The sequence below is a fragment of the Heptranchias perlo genome, unplaced genomic scaffold, assembly GCF_035084215.1.
Source record: "Heptranchias perlo isolate sHepPer1 unplaced genomic scaffold, sHepPer1.hap1 HAP1_SCAFFOLD_240, whole genome shotgun sequence".
NCBI classification, from domain to species: Eukaryota; Metazoa; Chordata; class Chondrichthyes; order Hexanchiformes; family Hexanchidae; genus Heptranchias; species Heptranchias perlo.
Genome location: NW_027139252.1, coordinates 285,063 through 308,490, shown reverse-complemented (window position 1 = coordinate 308,490; position 23,428 = coordinate 285,063). Strand labels below are relative to the sequence as shown.

General features: G+C 44.8%; 7 non-coding genes across 7 annotated transcripts; 1 reads left to right on the top strand and 6 right to left on the bottom strand.

Moving 5' to 3' along the window:
- Nucleotides 1-1,684: 1,684 nt before the first annotated feature.
- On the bottom strand, nucleotides 1,685-1,757 carry trnaf-gaa (transfer RNA phenylalanine (anticodon GAA)). Its single transcript has one exon. It is a non-coding gene; the product is annotated as a tRNA-Phe (tRNA).
- Nucleotides 1,758-3,809: 2,052 nt separating this feature from the next.
- trnan-guu (transfer RNA asparagine (anticodon GUU)) lies at nucleotides 3,810-3,883 on the bottom strand. Its single transcript has one exon. It is a non-coding gene; the product is annotated as a tRNA-Asn (tRNA).
- Nucleotides 3,884-5,799: 1,916 nt separating this feature from the next.
- Nucleotides 5,800-5,872, bottom strand: trnaf-gaa (transfer RNA phenylalanine (anticodon GAA)). The gene has a single exon. It is a non-coding gene; the product is annotated as a tRNA-Phe (tRNA).
- Nucleotides 5,873-10,382: 4,510 nt separating this feature from the next.
- Nucleotides 10,383-10,455, bottom strand: trnaf-gaa (transfer RNA phenylalanine (anticodon GAA)). Its single transcript has one exon. It is a non-coding gene; the product is annotated as a tRNA-Phe (tRNA).
- An 8,841-nt stretch (nucleotides 10,456-19,296) lies between these two features.
- On the top strand, nucleotides 19,297-19,388 carry trnar-ucu (transfer RNA arginine (anticodon UCU)). The gene is given in 2 exon segments: nucleotides 19,297-19,333; nucleotides 19,353-19,388. It is a non-coding gene; the product is annotated as a tRNA-Arg (tRNA).
- Nucleotides 19,389-20,979: 1,591 nt separating this feature from the next.
- On the bottom strand, nucleotides 20,980-21,051 carry trnaw-cca (transfer RNA tryptophan (anticodon CCA)). The gene has a single exon. It is a non-coding gene; the product is annotated as a tRNA-Trp (tRNA).
- Nucleotides 21,052-23,065: 2,014 nt separating this feature from the next.
- On the bottom strand, nucleotides 23,066-23,159 carry trnay-gua (transfer RNA tyrosine (anticodon GUA)). The gene is made up of 2 exons: nucleotides 23,123-23,159; nucleotides 23,066-23,101 (listed from the first exon to the last, which is right to left on the bottom strand). It is a non-coding gene; the product is annotated as a tRNA-Tyr (tRNA).
- Nucleotides 23,160-23,428: the final 269 nt, after the last annotated feature.

The window sequence follows — 23,428 nt, the reverse complement described above, 5'->3', positions numbered from 1 at the left end:
CTTCAGCACCACAGCTGGGATAGCCTTTGCTGCATCCAGTGCACTCAGCCGTTTCTTGATGTCACGTGGAGTGAATCGAATTGGCTGAAGATTGGCTTCTGTGATGGTGGGGATATCGGGAGGAGGCTGAGATGGATCATCCACTCGGCACTTCTGGCTGAAGATGGTTGCAAACGCTTCAGCCTTGTCTTTTGCACTCACGTGCTGGACTCCGCCATCATTGAGGATGGGGATTTTTGCAGAGCTTCCTCCTCCCGTTGGTTGTTTAATTGTCCACCACCATTCACGACTGGATGTGGCAGGACTGCAGAACTTTGATCTGATCCGTTGGTTGTGGAATCGCTCAACTCTGTCTTTAGCATGTTGCTTCCGCTGTTTAGCACGCATGTATTCCTGAGTTGTAGCTTCACCAGATTGGCACCTCATTTTTAGGTACGCCTGGTGCTGCTCCTGGCATGCTCTTCTACACTCCTCATTTAACCAGGGTTGATCCCCTGGCTTGTTGGTAATGGTAGAGTGAGGAATATACTGGTCCATGAGTTGCCACAGTTTTGCCCATTCACCTTATCTGTCAATATCACTTTGTAATTTTATGTTTTCATCTACACTGCTTACAATGCCACCAATCGTCGTGTGATCGGCAAACTTAGATATGAGACTTTCTATGCCTTCTTCTGAGTCGTTAAAAAATATTGTGAATAATTGAGGCCCCAAGACAACTCCCCGCGGGTCACCACTAGTCACATCCTGCGAATGTAAGTACCTACCCATTCTCCCTACTCTCTGTCGCCTTTCGCTCATCAAACTTCCTAACCAAGTCCGTACTTATCCCTCGATTCCATGGACTTCTATCTTAGCTAACAGTCTCTTATGTGGGACCTTATCAAATGCCTTCTGGAAGTCCATATAAATAACATCCATTGACATTCCCCTGTCCACTACTTTTGTCACTTTTTCTGGAGGTCATTCACTTTGGATCAAAAAAGGATAGAACAGGGTACTTTCTAAATGGTGAGAAGCTAGGGACTGTGGAGGGCCAGAGAGATTTAGGGGTCCGTGTACAGAAATCACTTCAAACTAGTATAGGTAAAAAAATACGATGATTGGGATGTTCGTAACGGCTGGTCAGCTCACTTGCTTAAAACACACCATAATGTTGTAATCGTGGGTTTGATTCCTGTATGGGCTGTTAAGGGGCTTTATTTTGGATTTTCGGAACTTTTAAATCAAAGCTTTACAAACAGATTCACAGACAAATTCACGGGGACAGTTTATTGAATAACATCCATTGTAACTGTGCCCCTGGGCCGGAGAAACACGTCTTTCTTTTTATTTGTCTTTCTCCGGTTTGCAGAGAAACGTTTAACTCGCGGCCCGTTCCCATTAATGATCATCAGCAGCAACAGACAGATAGAGCGGGTCTGACCGCCCCGAGATGTGGAAAAGGCATCAGTTCAGGACAAATGCATCAAATCAAATAGTCACCCGGCACGGAGAGAAACAAAACCAAGAGAAAAAGGCAGAAGGTAACAGAGAAATAAAAACCAAATACAGACGATATAAATATTTCCCATCCTTGATGTCTCTCTATTCCATCCCCAATCCTTCAGTGGCGGGGATCAAATTTCACTGCAAATAAATGCGAGAATCGAAGCGAGGAAGAAGAAACGAAACAATCAAAAACTGCCGAAACTCGGGATTGAACCAAGGACTTTTAGAACTTCAATCTAACGCGCTCCCAACTGAGCTATTTCAGCCCCATGTCAACAAGTTCCTTTATTTCATTGTCTTGGAAGAAAATATAACCCCAGGTGGAATTGCCCCTCCTGTTCATTCCTCAATTCATATAAAAACATCGCACTCATGGAGATACACCCACGGTTCATATATAAACATCGCACTCATCGATACACTCCCACAGGTCATCTATAAATATCGCACACATATATACAAACCCACAGTTGGTTTCTAAAAATCGCTGTCATACATAAACTCACAAAATTTATAAAACAACAACGCACTCATAGATCCACACCCAGTTTGTAGGAGGAAAATCGGTACCGACCGCCAATGGAGTTCTCAGAGTTGGAGAGGCGGAAGCAACAGCGACCGAACAAACTCTGGATCTCATCCTTAACACAGACCAGTAGATCCACCTGTGAAGTTACACCGCACTTTGTTCGCAGGGATGGTAACGGGTTCTGAGAAGGCAACAGTGCGTCTAATGGCTTCTTAGTGGCGATGCTTTGGGACAAGGGCATCTCAGAGAGGGGAAGGGACAGTCAGAGGGCATCAGAGAGTGTAACGGGGCTCAGAGAGGGGAAGGGGCAGTCAGAGGGTATCAGAGAGTATATTGAGATCTCGCACAGGGGAAGCACTGCCAGAGGGTATCAGAGAGTGTAAGGACGCTCAGGGCGCATCAGTGGGTGAGGGGCACTCAGCGGGTGTCAGAGAGTGTAAAGGGCGCTGACAAGGTTCAAAGAGGACAATGGACTCTCTGAGGGTATCAGAGAAGATGAGGAGCTCAGCGAGAATCAAAGAGGGTCAGGTGGGCTCAGGAGGTATCAGAGAGGCGAATGGATCCAGAGTTGGCATCTTCTAAATATTACACTTCCTAACCATCAACATTTTCAATAACAGCAAAAATGAAGCCTATTGAAACGGTATCTGCCGTGTCCCATGTGGAGGGAATGAGAAGATAGAATCGGGAGGGACTGGATATTTGGCAACGCTCACGGTTTCCTTTCACACAGCTCAGTGTTGTGTCTGTTTATATACCTGGATTTCTTGAACTGGAGATAAGAGGTTGCACTTTGAACCTTTCATCACCCACTGTGAAAAATAGACCACAAAACGCCCAATGTGTGGTTTAAACCCACGACCCTGAGATTAGGAATCTCGTGCTTTACTGACTGAGCGAGCCGGGCCAGCGGCAGGGCTCCTTCCCATCCGATTATTGCAGAGAGGCGGGTGGTGACGTTGCTGTCGGGGTTCAGTTTATCGGACAATCCCAAGGTGGCTGAATCTGAACACCCGCTTTTCATTCTGGAGTCAGTCTGATGCCTCTTACCAGTCGTCGAGCCCCGCACTGAGCAGGAGAGGAACACCGGGTCAGGAGAAGACCATTCAGCCCCTCGAGTGTGCTGTCCCATTCAATTAGATCATGAGGTGATCAGTAATTCATCTCTGTTTCCCCGCCTTGGACTCATATCCCTTGGTAACCGAAACGGAAAAAGATCGATCAATATCAGACTTGAAAATTTGAATTGAGCCTCAATCCACATCCTTTGGGATGAGAGAGTTCCAGCTTTCGGCCGTATTTTGTTTGCTAAAGTGATTCCTGATTTATGCCTGATTGGTCCAGCTCCAATTTCATTTTTGATTCGGCCAACAGACAGAGAGAGAGAAAAAGGCCGCCTTAACCGGAGATAGTTCCTTTAACGATCGCTCACAAATCAACTGAAACCAGTCGGAATGTGAATACCATTTTACTTTACCAATATAAAGGGAGTGTCATTCATTGTGAAAATGGTCTGATGTCGCTCACTGCAGAAATATCCATGTCAGAGTGAACGAGCTCGCCTGCAACCTTCGAACTTTGTCTGTTAAGAAGTATTCCGATTTCCTTCAAACCAATCTCGGTTTTTTTGGATATTTTTCAGATGCCTGTTCTCCAACCGCAGAATAAATGGTGGAAAATCAGACGCACTCAGCTGGCAATGTTTACGGTACATTTTCTGGCAGACGAGACACACATTCGAACCCAAGAAATGCGAGACAATGAATGTTCAGGTAAAAGGTTCCTCAAGCGTCCCCGGGTGGGTTCGAACCACCAACCTTTCAGTTAACAGCCGAACGCGCTAACCAATTGCGCCACAGAGACAGAACTTGCAGCTGCTCAAGGACTAATTCGCCGAGATAAAACTTCAGGTTACCGCGCTTAATGTAACAGCTGCCTTCCAATCAGTTCACTTTTCTCAAATAAAGGGTATGCAGCTTGCACGAGTGAAAATCAGTGCTGTATTATTTCTGAACATGAAGCTCACTTTGCCATTAAACACCTGTATGTTGGAAGACTCGGTCCCCTCGTGGTCGAGAGGATTGATTTTTCGAGCTGTGATTCTCCATTCTCTATTCCAGTAATATTCAGGTTTGCTGAAAATGAGATGAGATGAAATGAGCAGGTCCAACGAGCAGGTCTGTGACACGACACGGTGTCTACAAAGTTGTTTCTTGCACTTACAGTGAAGCGGACGGCAGTTTTCACTCTTAAACCAGTAACTATGATGTTGAGGAAAAATGTGGCCGAGAAATACTCGATTTCAGCGCGGTGACACTGGGCCAGAGTAAAGTTCAGTTAATGTGATTGCCGAGTGGGGAGAGGGTGGATTTGGAACTCCTGTGCGGCTGCGCTGCGCATTGTCCAGATCTGCTTGGAGCGATATTCACTTCAATTCATCACTGACAGGGACAGTTTGATTCTAAGTTTCTTTTCCCCGGTGCTTGGTGAGATTTCAAAAATAAAGGCGACCCGTGCTCACCCCAAACTCGTCACTTACACGCTGACAGATACAAGGCAGTCACACTCTTCACTTCAGTGAGATGAAAGCGGAGAGCGATTTCACGGTCAAATACAATGGCGAACAAAACTCATTCAATGAAAGTGCAGGTCATTGAGGTGCCTATAAAATTCCTGATTGTTTTCAGTGAATCTCTTCGCAAAGCGTTTCAGATTCAGGTGGAGTGATTTGGGTTCATCTTTTCCCTCTTTGCAAAAGTTTCAACCGCAGGTCAAGATCAAAAGTCGAGGGCAGAATGAGACGCCTTCCTGAAATTTGGGAACGAGGGAAGCAGACTTCAGAGCAAGGTTCTGTTTATTGAGAAAAAGCAGATAAAACATTCATTCCGGAACGATCCAGAATCCGATCAGCTCGAAAAGCAACTGTTACCCCGTGATTTGAACACTCAGCCTTCTGGTGGCGGAATAAATAATGTGGATAGAAGCAGGAAGTTGAAAAGTGGGAATTGATAAATTAAGTGAGTGGGCAAAACTGCGGCAAATAGAGTTCAATGTCGGGGAGAGCGAGGTCATCCACATTAAACCTCAGAAAGATAAATCAGAGTATTTTCTAAATGGTGAGAAGCTCGGAACTGTGGAGGAGCAGAGAGATTTTGCGGTCCATGTACAGAAACCGCTCCCAACCAGCGCACAGGAACAAAAATTAATTAAACAGCCGAATGTGCTGTTAGTCCGGCCGGTTAACTCATTTGCATAGAGTTTACCGTAATATCTCGATCACGGACTCGATTCTTGTAATTTACTTCATTTATTTCGGGTTTTCGTAACTTTTAAAATCGAAGCTTTACAAACAGGTCCACAGACAAATTGACGGGGACAGTTTATTGAATAACTGTGCCCCTGGGGCCGGAGAAACACGTCTTTTTATTTGTCTTTCTCCGGTTTGCAGGGAAACGTTTGACTCACGGCCTGTTCCCATTAATGATCATCAGCAGCAACAGACAGACAGAGCGGGTCTGACCGCCCCGAGATGGGGAAAAGGCATCACTTTCGAATAAAGTGCATCAAATCAAATAGTCACCCGGCACCGAGAGAGACAAAACCAAGAGAAAAAGGCAGAAGGTAACAGAGAAATAAAAGCCAAATACAGACGATATAAATATTTCCCATCCTTGATGTCTCTCTATTCAATCCCCAATCCTTCAGTGGCGGGTATCAAATTTCACTGTAAATAAATGCGGGAATCGAAGCGAGGAAGAAGAAACTAAACAACCAAAAACTGCCGAAACTCGGGATTGAACCAAGGACCTTTAGATCTTCAGTCTAACGCTCTCCCAACTGAGCTATTTCGGCTCCACATCCAATGTTTACTTTGTGTCATTGTCGTGGAAGAAAATATAACCCCAGGAGGAATTGCCCCTCCTGTTCATTCCGCAATTCATATATAAACATCACACTCATATATACACACCCACAGTTCATATATAAACATCGCACTCATATATACACACCCACAGTTCATATATAAACATCGCACTCATATATACACACCCACAGTTCAATATAAACATCGCACTCATATATACACACCCACAGTTCAATATAAACATCGCACTCATATATACACACCCACAGTTCAATATAAACATCGCACTCATATATACACACCCACAGTTCAATATAAACATCGCACTCATATATACACACCCACAGTTCAATATAAACATCGCACTCATATATACACACCCACAGTTCATATATAAACATCACACTCATATATACACACCCACAGTTCATATATAAACAGCACTGTCATACATAAACTCCCAAGGTTTATAAATCAGCAGCGCACTCACAGATCCACACCCAGTTTATAGGAGGAAGATCAGTACCGACCGTCGATAGAGCTCTCAGAGTGGGAGAGGCGGAAGCAACAGCGACCGAACAAACTCTGGATCTCATCCTTAACACAGACCGGTCGATCCACCTGTGAAGTTACACCGCACTTTGTTCGCAGGGATGGTAACGGGTTCTGAGAAGGCATCAGGGCGTCTAATGGCTTCTTAGTGACGATCCATTGGGGCAAAGGAATCTCAGAGAGGGGAAGGGGCAGTCAGAGGGTATCAGAGAGAGTAACGGGGCTCAGAGAGGGGTAGGGGCAGTCAGAGGGTATCAGAGAGCATATTGAGATCTCGCACAGGGGAAGGACTTCCAGAGGGTATCAGAGAGTGTATGGACGCTCAGAGAGGGGAAGGGCTGTCAGAGGGTATCAGAGAGAGTAACGGGGCTCAGAGAGGGGTAGGGGCAGTCAGAGGGTATCAGAGAGTATATTGAGATCTCGCACAGGGGAAGGACTTCCAGAGGGTATCAGAGAGTGTATGGACGCTCAGAGAGGGGAAGGGCAGTCAGAGGGTATCAGAGAGTGTAACGACGCTCAGAGAGGGCAAGGGGCAATCAGTGGGTATCAGAGAGTATATTGAGGTCTCACAGAGGGGAAGGACTGCCAGAGGGTATCAGAGAGTGTATGGACGCTTAGGGCGTATCAGTGGGTGAGGGGCACTCAGCGGGTATCAGAGGGTGTAAAGGGCGCTGACAAGGTTCAAAGAGGATAATGGACTCTCTGAGTGTATCAGAGAAGATAAGGAGCTCAGCGAGAATCAAAGAGGGTCAGGTGGGCTCAGGAGGTATCAGAGAGGCGAATGGATCCAGAGTTGGCATCTTCTAAATATTACACTTCCTAACCATCAACATTTTTAATAACAGCAAAAATGAAGCCTATTGAAACGGTATCTGCCGTGTCCCATGTGGAGGGAATAAGAAGATAGAATCGGGAGGGACTGGATATTTGGCAACGCTCACGGTTTCCTTTCACACAGCTCAGGGTTGTGTCTGTTTACATAACTGGATTTCTTGAACTGGAGATAAGAGGTTGCACTTTGAACCTTTCATCACCCACTGTGAAAAATAGACCACAAAACGCCCAATGTGTGGTTTAAACCCACGACCTTGAGATTAGGAATTTCGTGCTTTACCGACTGAGCGAGCCGGGCCAGCGGCAGGGCTCCTTCCCATCCGATTATTGCAGAGAGGCAGGTGGTGACGTTGCTGTCGGGGTTCAGTTTGTCGGACAATCGCAAGGTGGCTGAACCTGAACACCCGCTTTTCTATTCTGGAGTCAGTCTGATGCCTCTCACCAGTCGTCCAGCCCCGCGCTGAGCAGTATAGGAACATCGGGACAGGAGAAGACCATTCAGCCCCTCGAACCTGCTGTCCCATTCAATTAGATCATGAGGTGATCTGTAACTCATATCCCTTGGTAACCGAACCGGAAAAAGATCGATCAATATCTGATTTGAAAATTTGAATTGAGCCTCAATCCACATCCTTTGGGGTGAGAGAGTTCCAGCTTTCGGCCGTATTTCGTTTGCTGAAGTGATTCCTGATTTCTTGCCTGATTGGTCCAGCTCCAATTTCATTTTGGATTCGGCCAACGGAGAGAGAGAGAAAAAGGCCGCCTTAACCGGAGATTGATCCTTTAACGATCTCTCACAAATCAACTGACAACTGTGGGAATGTGACGACCATTTTACTTTTCCAAAATAAAGGGAGTGTCATTCAATGTGGAAACATTCTGGTGTGGCTCACTGCAGAAATATCCATGTCAGATGAACGAAAGCTCGCCTGCAACCTTCGAACCTTGTCTATCAAGAAGTCTTCCGATTGCCTTCAAGCCAATCTCTTTTTTTCCCGATATTTTTCAGATGCCTGTTATCCGACCGCAGATTAAATGGTGGAAAATCAGACTCACTCAGCTGGCAATTTCTGCTACATTTTCTTGGAGACAAGACCCTGGAATTGTGAGACAATGAATGTTAAGGTAAAAGGTACTCTTGCGTCCTCGGGTGGGCTCAAACCACAAAGACTTTCAGTGAACAGCTGAACGCGCTAACCAATTGCGCCAGAGGGACAAAACGTTAAATCTGCTGAAAGACTAATTCACTGAGCTAAAACTTCAGGTGGCCGCGCTCAATATAACAGCTGTCTGACAATCAGTTTACTTTTCCACCAGTGAAAATCAGTGCTGTATTATTTCGGAACATGAAGCTCACCTTGCCATTAAACACCTGTATGTTGGAAGACTCGGTCCCCTCGTGGTCGAGAGGATTGATTTTTTGAGCTGTGATTCTCCATTCTATATTCCAGTAATATTCAGGTTTGCTGCAAATGAGATGAGATGAAATGAGCAGGTCCAACGAGCAGGTCTGTGACACTACACGGTGTCTACAAAGTTGTCTCTTGCACTTACAGTGAAGCGGACGGCAGTTTTCACTATTAAACCAGTAATTATTATGTTAAGAAAAAATGTGGCCGGAAAATACTCGATTTCAGCGCGGTGACACTGGGCCAGAGTAAAGTTCAGTTAATGTGATTGCCGAGTGGGGAGAGGGTGGATTTGGAACTCCTGTGCGGCTGCGCTGCGCATTGTCCAGATCTGCTTGGAGCGATATTCACTTCAATTCATCACTGACAGGGACAGTTTGATTCTAAGTTTCTTTTCCCCGGTGCTTGATGAGATTTCAAAAATAAAGGCGACCCGTGCTCACCCCAAACTCGTCACTTACACGCTGACAGATACAAGGCCGTCACACTCTTCACTTCAGTGAGATGAAAGCGGAGAGCGATTTCACGGTCGAATACAATGGCGAACAAAACTCAATCAATGAAAGTGCAGGTCATTGAGGGGCCTTTAAATTCCTGATTGTTTGAACTGAACTTCTTCCCAAAGCGTTTGAGATTCAGTTGGAGCGATTTGGGGACATCTTCTCCCTCTTTGCAAAAGTTTCAACCGCAGTTCAAGATCAAAGGTCGAGGGCAGAATGAAACGATTGGCTGCAATTTGAGAACCAGGGAAGCAAACTTTACAGCAAGATTCTGTTTATTGAGAGAAGCAGATAAAACATTCATTCCGGAACGATCCAGAATCCGATCAGCTCGAAAAGCAACGGTTACCCGTGATTTGAACACTCAGCCTTCTGGTGGCGGAATAAATAATGTGGATAGAAGCAGGAAGTTGAAAAGTGGGAATTGATAGATTAAGTGAGTGGGCAAAACTGGGGCAAATAGAGTTCAATGTGGGGGAGAGCGAGGTCATCCATTTTAAATCTGAGAAAGATAAATCAGAATATTTTTAAAATGGTGATAAACTAGGAACTGTGGAGGAGCAGAGAGATTTAGGGATCCAAGTACAGAAATCACTGCATGTCCAAAAATTAATTGAACAGCCCAATGTGCCGTTGGTACGGCCGGTTAGCTCATTTGCAAAGAATATACCGTAATATCATGATCACGGACTCGATTCTTGTAATTTACTTTATTTATTTCGGGTTTTTGTAACTTTCAAAATCGAAGCTTAACAAAAAAAATCCACAGACAAATTCCCGGGGACAGTTTATTGAATAACATCCATCGTAACTTTACCCCTGGGCCGGAGAAACACGTCTTTCTTTTTATTTGACTTTCTCCGATTTGCAGATAAATATTTAACTCGCGGCCTGTTCCCATTAATGATCATCAGTAGCAACAGACAGACAGAGCGGGTCTGACCGCCCCGAGATGGGGAAAAGGCATCACTTTCGAATAAAATGCATCAAATCAAATAGTCACCCGGCACCGAGAGAGACAAAACCAAGAGAAAAAGGCAGAAGGTAACAGGGAAATAAAAACCAAATACAGACGATATAAATATATCCAATCCTTGATGTCTCTCTATTCAATCCCCAATCCTTCAGTGGCGGGGATCAAATTTCACTGTTAATAAATGCGAGAATCGAAGCGAAGAAGAAGAAACTAAACAACCAAAAGCTGCCGAAACTCGGGATTGAACCAAGGACCTTCAGATCTTCAGTCCAACGCTCTCCCAACTGAGCTATTTCGGCCCCATGATCACAGTTTCCCTTTATTTCATTGTCTTGGAAGAAAATATAACCCCAGGAGGAATTGCCCCTCCTGTTCATTCCGCAATTCATATGTAAACTTCGCACTTATATATACACACCCACAGTTCATATACAAACATCACACTCATATATACACACCCACAGTTCATATACAAACATCACACTCATATATACACACCCACAGTTCATATATAAATATCGCACTCATATATACACACCCACAGTTCATATATAAATATCACACTCATATATACACACCCACAGTTCATATACAAACATCGCACACATATATACACACCCATAGTTCATACACAAACATCGCACTCATATATACACACCCACAGTTCATATATAAACATCGCACTCATATATACACACCCACAGTTCAAATATAAACATCGCACTCATATATACACACCCACAGTTCATATATAAACATCGAACTCATATATACACACCCACAATTCATATGTGAACATCACACTCATATATGGACTCCCACACTTTATAAAACAACTCTTACGACACGTCCTGTTTTGTATTTTCAGCGTTAAATTTGCTGAAGTCCGGCAAAGGGGGCGCGATATCGGTCCTGCCGGTGAATGCTGCTTCAACGGATGTGTCGGTGTCCAGGGGATTGGAAAGCTCTTGTGTCACACGAAGTGTGTGAAAGGCCCGGATACACATGAAGGTTATCAGTGCGGTGCCCACACCTCGTGCTGCAATGTTAGCGAGCCTGACATCAACTTAAAAGGCGGCTTGTTGCAAACACGTTGTGGTCACAGTTTCTTTTTGTACATCACTGAACTTCAGTCGTTCCAAATACAATGTTTTCTTTGCTGCTTCACAATAAACAATATCTTATTATAAAGTTTCGCTCATTGGTTCCTCAGTGACAGAGGGAGAATTGTCCAAAACTCCTCATTTACTTCATTGTTCATTCAGAATCAGACCACGGATTGACACAGAGACATAAACACAGCGAGAGATACAGAGTATCGGTAAACACAGCGAGAGATACAGAGTATCGGTAAACACAGCGAGAGATACAGAGTATCGGTAAACACAGCGAGAGATACAGAGTATCGGTAAACACAGAGAGATACAGAGTATCGGTAAACACAGCGAGAGATACAGAGTATCGGTAAACACAGCGAGAGATACAAAGTATCGGTAATCACAGCGAGAGATACAGAGTATCGGTAAACACAGCGAGAGATACAGAGTATCGGTAAACACAGGGAGAGATACAGAGTATCGGTAATCACAGCGAGAGATACAGAGTATCGGTAAACACAGCGAGAGATACAGAGTATCGGTAAACACAGCGAGAGATACAGAGTATCGGTCAACACAGCGAGAGATACAGAGTATCGGTAAACACAGCGAGAGATACAGAGTATCGGTCAACACAGCGAGAGATACAGAGTATCGGTAAACACAGCGAGAGATACAGAGTATCGGTAAACACAGCGAGCGATACAGAGTATCGGTAATCACAGCGAGAGATACAGAGTATCGGTAAACACAGCGAGAGATACAGAGTATCGGTAAACACAGCGAGAGATACAGAGTATCGGTAAACACAGCGAGAGATACAGAGTATCGGTAAACACAGCGAGAGATACAGAGTATCGGTAAACACAGCGAGAGATACAGAGTATAGGTAAACACAGAGAGATACAGAGTATCGGTAAACACAGCGAGAGATACAGAGTATCGGTAAACACAGCGAGAGATACAGAGTATCGGTAAACACAGCGAGAGATACAGAGTATCGGTAAACACAGCGAGAGATACAGAGTATCGGTAAACACAGAGAGATACAGAGTATCGGTAAACACAGCGAGAGATACAGAGTATCGGTAAACACAGTGAGAGATACAGAGTATCGGTAAACACAGCGAGAGATACAGAGTATCGGTAAACACAGCGAGAGATACAGAGTATCGGTAAACACAGCGAGAGATACAGAGTATCGGTAAACACAGAGAGATACAGAGTATCGGTAAACACGGCGAGAGATACAGAGTATCGGTAAACACAGCGAGAGATACAGAGTATCGGTAAACACAGCGAGAGATACAGAGTATCGGTAAACACAGCGAGAGATACAGAGTATCGGTAAACACAGAGAGATACAGAGTATCGGTAAACACAGCGAGAGATACAGAGTATCGGTAAACACAGTGAGAGATACAGAGTATCGGTAAACACAGCGAGAGATACAGAGTATCGGTAAACACAGCGAGAGATACAGAGTATCGGTAAACACAGCGAGAGAGACAGAGTATCGGTAAACACAGCGAGAGATACAGAGTATAGGTAAACACAGCGAGAGATACAGAGTATCGGTAAACACAGCGAGAGATACAGAGTATCGGTAAACACAGCGAGAGATACAGATTATCGGTAAACACAGAGAGATACAGAGTATCGGTAAACACAGCGAGAGATACAGAGTATCGGTAAACACAGCGAGAGATACAGAGTATCGGTAAACACAGCGAGAGATACAGAGTATCGGTAAACACAGCGAGAGATACAGAGTATCGGTAAACACAGCGAGAGATACAGAGTATCGGTAATCACAGCGAGAGATACAGAGTATCGGTAAACACAGCGAGAGATACAGAGTATCGGTAAACACAGAGAGATACAGAGTATCGGTAAACACAGCGAGAGATACAGAGTATCGGTAAACACAGCGAGAGATACAGAGTATCGGTAAACACAGCGAGAGATACAGAGTATCGGTAAACACAGCGAGAGATACAGAGTATCGGTAAACACAGCGAGAGAGACAGAGTATCGGTAAACACAGCGAGAGATACAGAGTATAGGTAAACACAGCGAGAGATACAGAGTATCGGTAAACACAGCGAGAGATACAGAGTATCGGTAAACACAGCGAGAGATACAGATTATCGGTAAACACAGAGAGATACAGAGTATCGGTCAACACAGCGAGAGATACAGATTATCGGTAAACACAGCGAGAGATACAGAGTATCGGTAAACACAGCGAGAGATACAGAGTATCGGTAAACACAGCGAGCGATACAGAGTATCGGTAAACACAGCGGGAGATACAGAGTATCGGTAAACACAGCGAGAGATACAGAGTATCGGTCAACACAGCGAGAGATACAGAGTATCGGTAAACACAGCGAGAGATACAGAGTACCGGTAAACACAGCGAAATGGATAAGAGAAATAGAAAAATATAAACTGCCTCAAACGCTAACAGACAGTGAGAGGTAGATATCAGGAAGAGGAGGTGGGGTCGTTGCAGCTTAATTTGTCTCCTTAATTTGCAAAAGCTGGGCAAATTGCCTTTTTCGTAACAAGAGGTCCTCGGTTCGATTCCCAGCGGTGCCTTTTTATTCTATCTGATATTTAGCCCATTTGTGAATAAAACAACAAAGTAACACAGAGCGGTATTTGTATTAATTCCGGATCCAACAAGGAAAGGTCTGCTGAACTGTAACGCGGAAGTGCTCGTTCTTTGTACAGACGGACCTCTCACTGAAGGAGCAAGCATTTGAGCTTGACAAATCATAGAATCGTTGGAGTATAGAATGAGGCCATTCGGCCCATCGAGTCTGTGCCGTCACTTTGTAAGAGCAATCCAGTTGGTCCCATTCCCTCGCTCTTTCCCCGTAGCCCTGCAATGTTTTCCCTTCTACTATTTATCCAATTCCCTTTTGAAAGACACGATTAAATCTGTTTCCACCGCCCTTTCAGGCAGTGCATTCCAGATCAGAACATCTCGCTGCTTATTTTTTTTCCTCATGTCGCCTTTGGTTCTTTTGCCAATCACCTTAAATCTGTGTCCCCTGGTTCCCGATCCTTCCGCCAATGGGAACAGTTTCTCCGTATTCACTTTATCTGAACCCGTCATGATTTTGAACACTTCCATCAAATCTCCTCTCAACCTTCTCTGTTCCAAGGAGAACAACCCGAGCTTCTCCAGTCTATTCACGTAACTGAAGTCACTAATCCTTGGAACCATTTCTGCACCCTCTTTTCTGCATCTTTTCTGCACCCTCTCTGAGGCCTTCACATCCTTCCTAAACTGCGGTGCCCAGAATTAGACACAATGCTCCAGTTGTGGCCGAACCAGTGTTTTATATAGGTTCAGCAAAACTCCTTGCTTTTGTGCTCTATGCCTCTATTGATAAAGCCCCGGATTCAGTATCCTTTTTAAACGCTTGCGCAATCTCTCCTGCCATCTTCAAAGATTTGTGCACATATACCATCCTGCACCCCCCTTTAGAATTGTACCATTTAGTTTATTTTGCATCTCCTCGTTCTTCCTTCCAAAATGTATCATTTCGCACTTCTCTGCATTAAACTTCATCTGTTATGTGTCCGTCCATTCCACCAGCCTGTCTGTGTCCTCTTGAAGTATATTACTATCCTCCTTACTGTTTACTGCACTTCTAAGTTTTGTGTTATCTGCAAATTTTGAAATTGTGCCATGTACACCCAAGTCCAATCATTAATATAAATCAAAAAAAGCAGCGGTCCTGGTACCGACCCCTGGGGAACACCACTGTATACCTCCCTGTAGTCCAAAAAACAACCGTTCACCACTACAGTCTGTTTCCCATCAGTTAGCGAATTCGCATGCAAGCAGCCACTGCCCCAATTTGTTCCAATGGCTTCAATTTTGCTGACAAGCTTATTACTGGACTATTCCAATGGTCTCCTGGCTCGCCTCCCATCTTCTACCCTCCATAAACCTGAGCTCATCCAAGACTCTGCTGCCCCTATCCTAACTCGCACCAAGTCCTGTTCTCCCATCTCCCCTGTGATCACTGACCAACATTGGCTCCCGGTCATGGAACGCCTCGATTTTAAAATCCTCATCCCTGTTTTCAAATCCCTCCATCTCTTCGCCCCTCCCTATCTCTGTAACCTCCTCCAGCCCTACAATTCTCATCCTTGTTTTCAAATCCCTCCATCTCTTCGCCCCTCCCTGTCTCTGTAACCTCCTCCAGCCCTACAACACTTAGCACTCCTCAATTCTTCCTTCTTTTGCATCCCCGATTTTAATCGCTCCACCATTGGCGGCCGTGCCTTCGCTGCCTCGGCCCTAAGCTCTTGATTTCCCTCCCTAAACGTCTCCACCTCTCTACCGCTTTCTCCTCGTTTAAGATGCTCCTTAAAACCTAATTCTTTAACCAAGCTTTTGTTCATCTGTCTTAATACCTCCTTATGTGGCTCAGTGTGAAATTGTGTTTGATAGTCGCTCCTGTGAGTCGCCTTGTGTCGTTTCAGTATGTTAAAGGCGCGAAATAAATGCAAGTTGTTGTTGTTTTGTTGTTGTTGTTGTGCGGCACTTTATCAACCGCATTGCCCTCATCAACCCCTCTCTATTACCTCATCAAAAAACTTAATCATGTTAGTTAAACACAATTTGCCTTTAACAAATCCATGCTGGCTTTCCTTTATTAATCCACACTTGCCCAAGTGACGATTCATTTTGGCCCGGACCATCGTTTATAAAACCTTCCCCACCACCGAGTTTAATTTTACTGGCCTGTAGTTGTTGGGTTTTTCCTTACACCCTATTTTAACAAGGTTCTAACATTTGTAATCATCCAGGTCTCTGGCATCAGCCCTGCATGTAAGGCGGATTGGAAGATTATGACCAGGACCTCTGAAATTTCCACCCTTACTTCCCTCAGCAACCTTGAAAGCATCCCATCCGGACCGGGTGAATGATCAACTTTAAGCATAGCCAGCCTTTCAAGTGCCTCCTCACCACACCCAGTGTCTCAACTACCTCCCTTTTTACTGTGACTTTGGCAGCATCTTCTTCCTCGGTAGAGACAGATGCAAAGTACTCATTTAGTGCCTCAGTCATGCTCTCTGCCTCCATGCGTAGATCTTCTTTTTGGTCCCTAATCGGCCCCACCCTTCCTCTTATGAACCTTTCATTATTTAAATGCCTGTAGAAGACTTTTGGATTACCTTTTATGTTCGCCGCCAATCTATGTTCATACTCTCTCTTTGCGCCTCTTATTTATCTTTTCACTATACTTCCTATTTTCAGCCTGGTTCTCACTTGTGTTGTCAAACTGATATCTATCATAAACCCCCTTTATCTGCTTCATTTAAACCCCTATCTCTTTTGTCATCCAGGGAGCTCTGGCTTTAGGTGCCCTGCCTTCCCCCCTCCTGGGAATCTACCTAGACTGCACCCGAAACATGTCCTCTTTAAAGGCCACCCATTGTTCGATTACATTTTAGCCTGCCAATCTTTGATTCCAATTTACACGGGCCAGGTACGTTCTCAACCCACTAAAATTGGCCCTTCTCCTATCAAGTATTTTACTCAAAATAGCTCCTTCTCCTTTTGCATAACTAATCTAAACCTTATGATACTACGATCACCGTTCCCTAAATAGTCCCGCACTGACACTTGCTCCACTTGATCCACCTCATTCCCCAGAACCAGATCCACCAATGCCTCCTTCCTCGTATCATTATGTGTTAATATTAACACTTGTGACGTATTTGAATATTTGTTATATTTAATGTAAGATATTTGACCTGCGAATGTGTCCAAAACACGTTTTGAGGATAATGCTCCAGAGGGCTTATTTTACAAACTTCTTTACCTACAACCAGCAACCAATCTCCATTAAAGGTTGTGAAGTGAAGCTGGTTTCAGAGCAGTTTTCGGCGTTCAGCTTTTGTCCGCAATGCGCAATTAGTAGAAACTCAGTTAAAATGCATCTAAGTATCAATGAGAATGTCAGGCACAGTACAGTTGGGATGGAACCGTCTCTTATAATAATTTCAAAATGTAATAGATTATAAAGTGAAAAAGCCAATCCAATCTCTCAGTCTCTCTATCACTTTCTCGGTGAGTGAACGCAAACCAGCAGAAGAAGCCAAAACAAAGAACTGAGCAGTTTTGTTTGTTTCCTTTTCCTTCGGGCGAGGACAGTTGAAGAGAATGATTTCTGTTTCCTGCTGGACACATAACTGGAATGAGCAGTGTATCTGGTTCCCATGGTACCCAGTGAAATATCCACGTTTATATCTCCCATTTACACTGATACCTTCCTTCCTCACTAATTATCGGAAACTTTTGGTCAGGTTCAATCACACTTCAGAAGACCAGAAGCGCAAAGCAAGGTCGAAACATCATGGTGACGTAACCTACAGGCGAGGGAGGTTTGCAGGTTTACCTGGAGCTGTAAATATATAAACTCCTTCCAATGTACAAACTCCCCTCACCAGCAGTAATTCAATTCTAACTGATCTGAGACTTTGGTCATTTATGGTGATTATACTTTGTGGAGTTAAAGCAGCATTAAAATCCGTTGTGTGTTATATACATAGCCGTTCAGTCAATATAAAACATTGTCATCCGACCGACCATGAGCAATGCCACACGGGGTATGTTAGGTTACGGACAGTTCCGCCTCCAGCAGTTGTTCTCTCGGTCACACTTCCGGCATCACCTCTCGGTCTCACACTTCAGAGTCACGCCTGAATATAAACACATTTCTGTTTCACACTTTAACCTGGAGGTCAACAAATCACAAGTCAAGAGGAAGGGAACAAACAAATCAAATATTTAAGAATGTTAACAGATAGAAAATTCACCATAAATGCCTGAGAAAAAATGAAGCAAACGGATCAAGATGAACAATTAGCAAAAGGTAACAATTAAAGAAAGGAGAAGGGGAACTGATCATATCGCCCCAAATAGTTTTTGAAAAATCCTTTTGGTTTTTATCTTAGTTTCTCCGTTAAGTTGGGCACGAATATCTAGAAATATTTTTTGTGCCATCATAAAGACAATTAGAATACAAATTTCACAAAATAGGCCTTAATCTTACTTATACGATAGCGTGTTATTTGTTTGTAAAATCTGCAATTGTTTTACCATTCTTTAAGTTTAGAGGGATGCTCTGAATATATGTTCTACATTGAAACGTAAGTGGATTAATAAAATAAAATGTGGAAGTTTGTCGAAGAACACGAAGAGCTGCTTTTCCATGTTGGATATCGCGATATAGTTATTTACGCAACTGTCATTTGTGAAATGATGGAATGTATTTATTTCTATATCTGTACCGGTAAGGAAATCCCCACTGGATCATTTCCAGGAACCAGTCAAGTACTTAAATTAGTTTGTCAAACCCAAAACACCCGTTGGGATTTGCTGATTGAAAATTTGAATGGAAATCGAGACCATCACAAAGTATTGGAACAAATATACCCGCTGAGGTTTCGGGGTTGTTACTGATTTATTTTTATCACTGAGTAACCTATTTTAAACAGGGTGAAGGTACAAATCTAATGATAAGAGTCTGGGTTGGAGAAGGAACAGATGAAAGTATCAAATGTAATTACACTGATTCCACAAACACTGCACACCACATCCCTTAAACATTGTAAACTGTTTCTACATAAAACTGGAGAGGGTGTAAATAGAAAGTAACAGAACAGAAGCTCATTAATGTATCAAATTTAATTTTGATATTGTTGCACAAACACTGAACATCCCATCGCTAAAACACTGTCCCGATCTAAAATCAGTCGGCAGGACCCTGAGCCACAGTGAAAATGCTGTGATTTCAACCTGGTTCAAAACACGCAGCCTTCTGATGTGGAGTCAGACGCGACTGTTCTTGGACCAGGCCCACAACAAGCGGCTGGAGCCGGATCCATTGGAGGGCGATCGGTGCAGACTGCCGCCGCGGCTCTCGGAATGTGAGAGGCGGAAACAGGAGCAGCCTGACCGCCTCAACCACAGCACAGAATCCCCACTCTCCTTCAAACTCGATAACTGACTCTGTGGCGCAATGGACAGCGTGTTGGACTTCTACTTAATAATCGGAGGGGACATTCAAAGTTTGTGGGTTCGAGTCCCACCAGAGTTGGATTTTAGTTCAGGGATCGGGAGCTGGGGAGTGAAATTTTGCAACAAAACCGCAACCGGATCATTAATGTCCGTCAAGGACGGGAAACTGCCCCCGACATTTCATCTTACACAAGTGGCTCCAGTCACACCCGGATTTATGATTCTGAATCCACTCTGAGCTGGATTGGAGAAACTCTCTCAGAAGCAGACTCATCATCTGCTCAGACCGAAAGTCAATCTGCTGGACTTCCGGCTCTGTCAGACTGAATGTTCCTTCAGACAGGTTTCTCACTGGACACATGCATCCTGCTGCCGTGTGAGCATTGGTGCTGGAGGGGGAGAATTCTTGCTTGCAGTAATTCTATTCCTGTAAAACTAGCTCCTGAAGTGTAGGATGGAAAGTATCCTGGCTGAGCGGTCTCAGGCGCTGGTTTAAAGCTCCAGTTAAATCCCACGATTTGTAGATGGATCAAAATCATAGTTTCCGTCTCCAAAACCGCAGCGCCCCTCCTGTAAACAAGTAATACTGAACATCTCATCTGCTATTGCAACAGCGCAGTCCGGAGGAACCACATGGCAATTCAAATAAGTAGATGCATTTTGGAACAAACCAATTGTACCTTCAACTCCGGTCGAAATGTTCACAAGCAAAAGGATTGTTTGATCTCGCTGAGACTCGAATTAACAACCTCCGTATTTCCCGACCCTGTTCTGTCAGATAAGGACCGCGCACTGACCGATTGCGCCGCTGGAGTCCGGTCACTCTGATCACCTGTCCCACTCTGCTGGAAAGAATCTTAAGGTGAGAGGCCCGAACCTGTGGAAACGTGTCCAGTCACTGTGATGAAACTAATATCTGCACTTCCACTTTCAGCTTCTTTCACATCCTCTGCTCCATCGCACGACAATCGGGTTTTCTGCGAACAGGTCAAAATGAACATTGTCAGAAATTCTATCAGGAGTGAGATTTGAACCCAGCGCCCACGCAGTGATTGGATTTATTGTCTGAAAGCAGTGAGCTCCGTTCACACAACGCCTCGCCAGTCTTTCACGTTTTGTTTAATGCCCAAATAAATAAATTGGAGCTAATTGACCGCATTTACGCCGTGCTGGGGTTGTTCTCCTCAGAGCAGAGAAGGTTCAGAGGAGATTTGATAGAAGTGTTCAAAGTCAAGAAGGGTTCAGATAAAGTTAATAAAGAGAAGCTGTTCCCATTGGCGGAAGTGTCGAGAACCAGAGGACACAGATTTGAGGTGATTGGCAAAAGAACCAAAGGCGACATGAGGAAAATCTTTTTTACGCAGCGAATGGTTATGATCTGGAATGCGCTGCCTGAAAGGGCGGTGGAAGCAGATTCAATCGTGGCTTTTAAAAATGAATTTGATAAATACTTGAAGGGGAAAATGCAGGGCCCCGGGGAAAGGGACGGGGAATGGGACCAATGGGATTGGTCTTACAAAAGGCAGGTAAGGGATTGATGGGTTGAATGGCCTCCTTCTGTGGTGTGTTCATTCTGTGATAAATATTATTTTACACACAGTGAACAGACCATCCCTGAAAGACTGCCCCGCGATAAAACAGAGTGACACTGAAACGTTGCGAAAATGCAATGACCCCGACGTGATTCGAACACGCGTCCTTCTGATCTGGAGTCAGACGCGCTACCGTTGCGCCACGAGGTCCACAGCGCCCACCTGGAGCCGGATCGATAGGAGGGAGATCGGTACCGACCGCCACAGGGACTCGAAGAGGCGGAAGCAGCAGCAGCAACAGCGCAGGAGCCCCGCTCTCCAATCCAGCCGTTCCCAGCGGAGAGCTGCCAGTCCCGGCCTGAGCCCTGTCTGGGAGCTGCCTGCCATTCAGTCTTTACAGAACGGGACCGATCCAGTTTCAGCTCACACACAAGCTCAGGAATCCCACTCCTGACAGGTTCACTTATTTAAACCTTGTTTAGATTCAGTGAATTGGGATTTAATTCAATCCTCATCTGCCCGCCGCTCTGCCAGTTCAGGACTTTATTTAAACCGATACTTGGAGCTCTGTTTTACAGGGTGCCGGCTGTTAAAGCATTTCTCACTAAAGCCAGAGCTCCCTGGATAATAAGAGAGATAGAGAGTAAGATGAAGCGGGAAACATAAAAGCGAATCAAAAAGTCTTCTACAGACATGTTAACAGTAAACGGGTAGTCAGAGGAGGGGTGGGGACGATTAGGGACCATAAAGGAGATCTACTCACGGAGGCAGTGGGCCTGGCCTGAGGTCCTAAATGAGTACTTCGCATTGTTCTTTACCAAGGAAGAAGATGCTGCCAGATTCTCGATAAAGGAAGATATAGTTAAGATACTGGATGGGCTAAAAAATGAGAAAGAAGAGGGACTAGAAAGGCTAAATGTACTTAAAATAGATAAGTCACCTGGTCGGTACTTCCCTCAGCAACCGAGGATGCATCCCATCCGGACCAGATGACGGATCTACTTTAAGTACAGCCAGCCTTTCCAGTACCTCCTCTTTATAAATTTTTAGCCAATCCAGTATCTCTGCAACATCTTCCTTTACTGACACTCTGGCAGCGTCTTCTTCCTTGGGAAAGACAGATGCAATGTATTTATTTAGTACCTCCGCCATGCCCACTGCCTCCCACTGCTACTAATGCGTTATAATCTGGGCCAGTGGTGCAATGGATAACGCATTAGGTTCGATTCCGACCTGGCTTGGATTTTTTTATGCAAAATTTTATGGCATTCAATACCTTGCAAGCTGTCCTACTTGGTGGTGCTGCCTGGCTCCATACCTGGTAAGTGCCTTCTCAGTGCAGCAAGCAGTGCATCAGTGTCATAATCTGAAGGGCTTGAATTCAATCTTCAGAGAAGGCATCAAGGATTACGAAGCTTTTTTTCCATCTCTCACCTCATCTTTCCATCTTTGCTGCATCGCAAAATCAAGAACTTTTGCTTAATGCAGCACATCAAAAGATTCACTGCCCCTTGATCTCTCTGCACCCAAACACACAGTGAAGTTTAGGAAGTCCATGGGCGATGGACTCACTGACAACACTCTTGTTTCTGTATAATTGCCCCAAGACAAACGGTGAGTGGAGAATATAATCAACGATCCCGCTACTTCTCACAGGCCAAGTGAGCGCTCCACCAGTTGAGCTAATTCCTCGTTTGCTGTTTGTAAATCGCCCCTCACAGTTCCTGCCTCACACTCGCCTTCAAGCTGCTCCAAGACCAGCAGAGAAATCTTGCCTTGGGTTGCCGCTCCCTGAATATATTAAATACTTTGCTCCAATCGGCGGTATCGAGCATCAGCAAGTGAGGAACAGCAGAACGGGAAGCCGCAGTAATCATGAATGATGCTGAGAAGAGCCCGAGCCTTCGGAAGGAAGACGAGGTCACCGGAAAGCAACAGCCGCCCGAGCTCGAGGAGCAGCGAGAGCCCTGACTGATCGAAGACCATTTTGCCTGAAATTGAGGGCGATTTGAAGTGTTGCTGCTCAAAGGCACTCCCTGCTGGTGAGCAGAGGGAAATGCTCGAGTGAAACAGCCGTGCTCGGGCAGACACAGAAAGCTTTCAGGTTTTGGAAAGGAGAAGAGGTGTCTTGTGCCTGAGTGGCAACATGTTAATCTGTGAGCTGCCTGTGAAGTTCAGAGAGCGACCTTGAGGTAATTGCTGCTTATTCCAAAATCACACTCACTCCTTCGAGCCGGAATTGAACCAGCGACCGAAGGATGACTTTATTTTGTTTTATTCACTACAGTCCTCCGCTCTACCAGCTGAGCTATCGAAGGGAAGTGATAAACAGTGCTGTCTTTGGTGATTGTTCACCGTGCGCCTGTTGACACGTTCAGACTCGTGGAGTCCGGTGCTGATCGAAGACTTCTTTTGCCTGAAAGCGAGAGCTGAGTGTTTTGAAGTATTGCTGCTCAAAAGCGCTCCCTGCTGGTGAGCAGAGGCAGAGCAGCCTTGTTTGGGCAGACACAGAAAGTTTTCAGGTTTGAGAAAGGAAAAGAGGCGTCCTGTGCCTTCATGGCAACATGTTAATCTGTGAGGTGCCTGT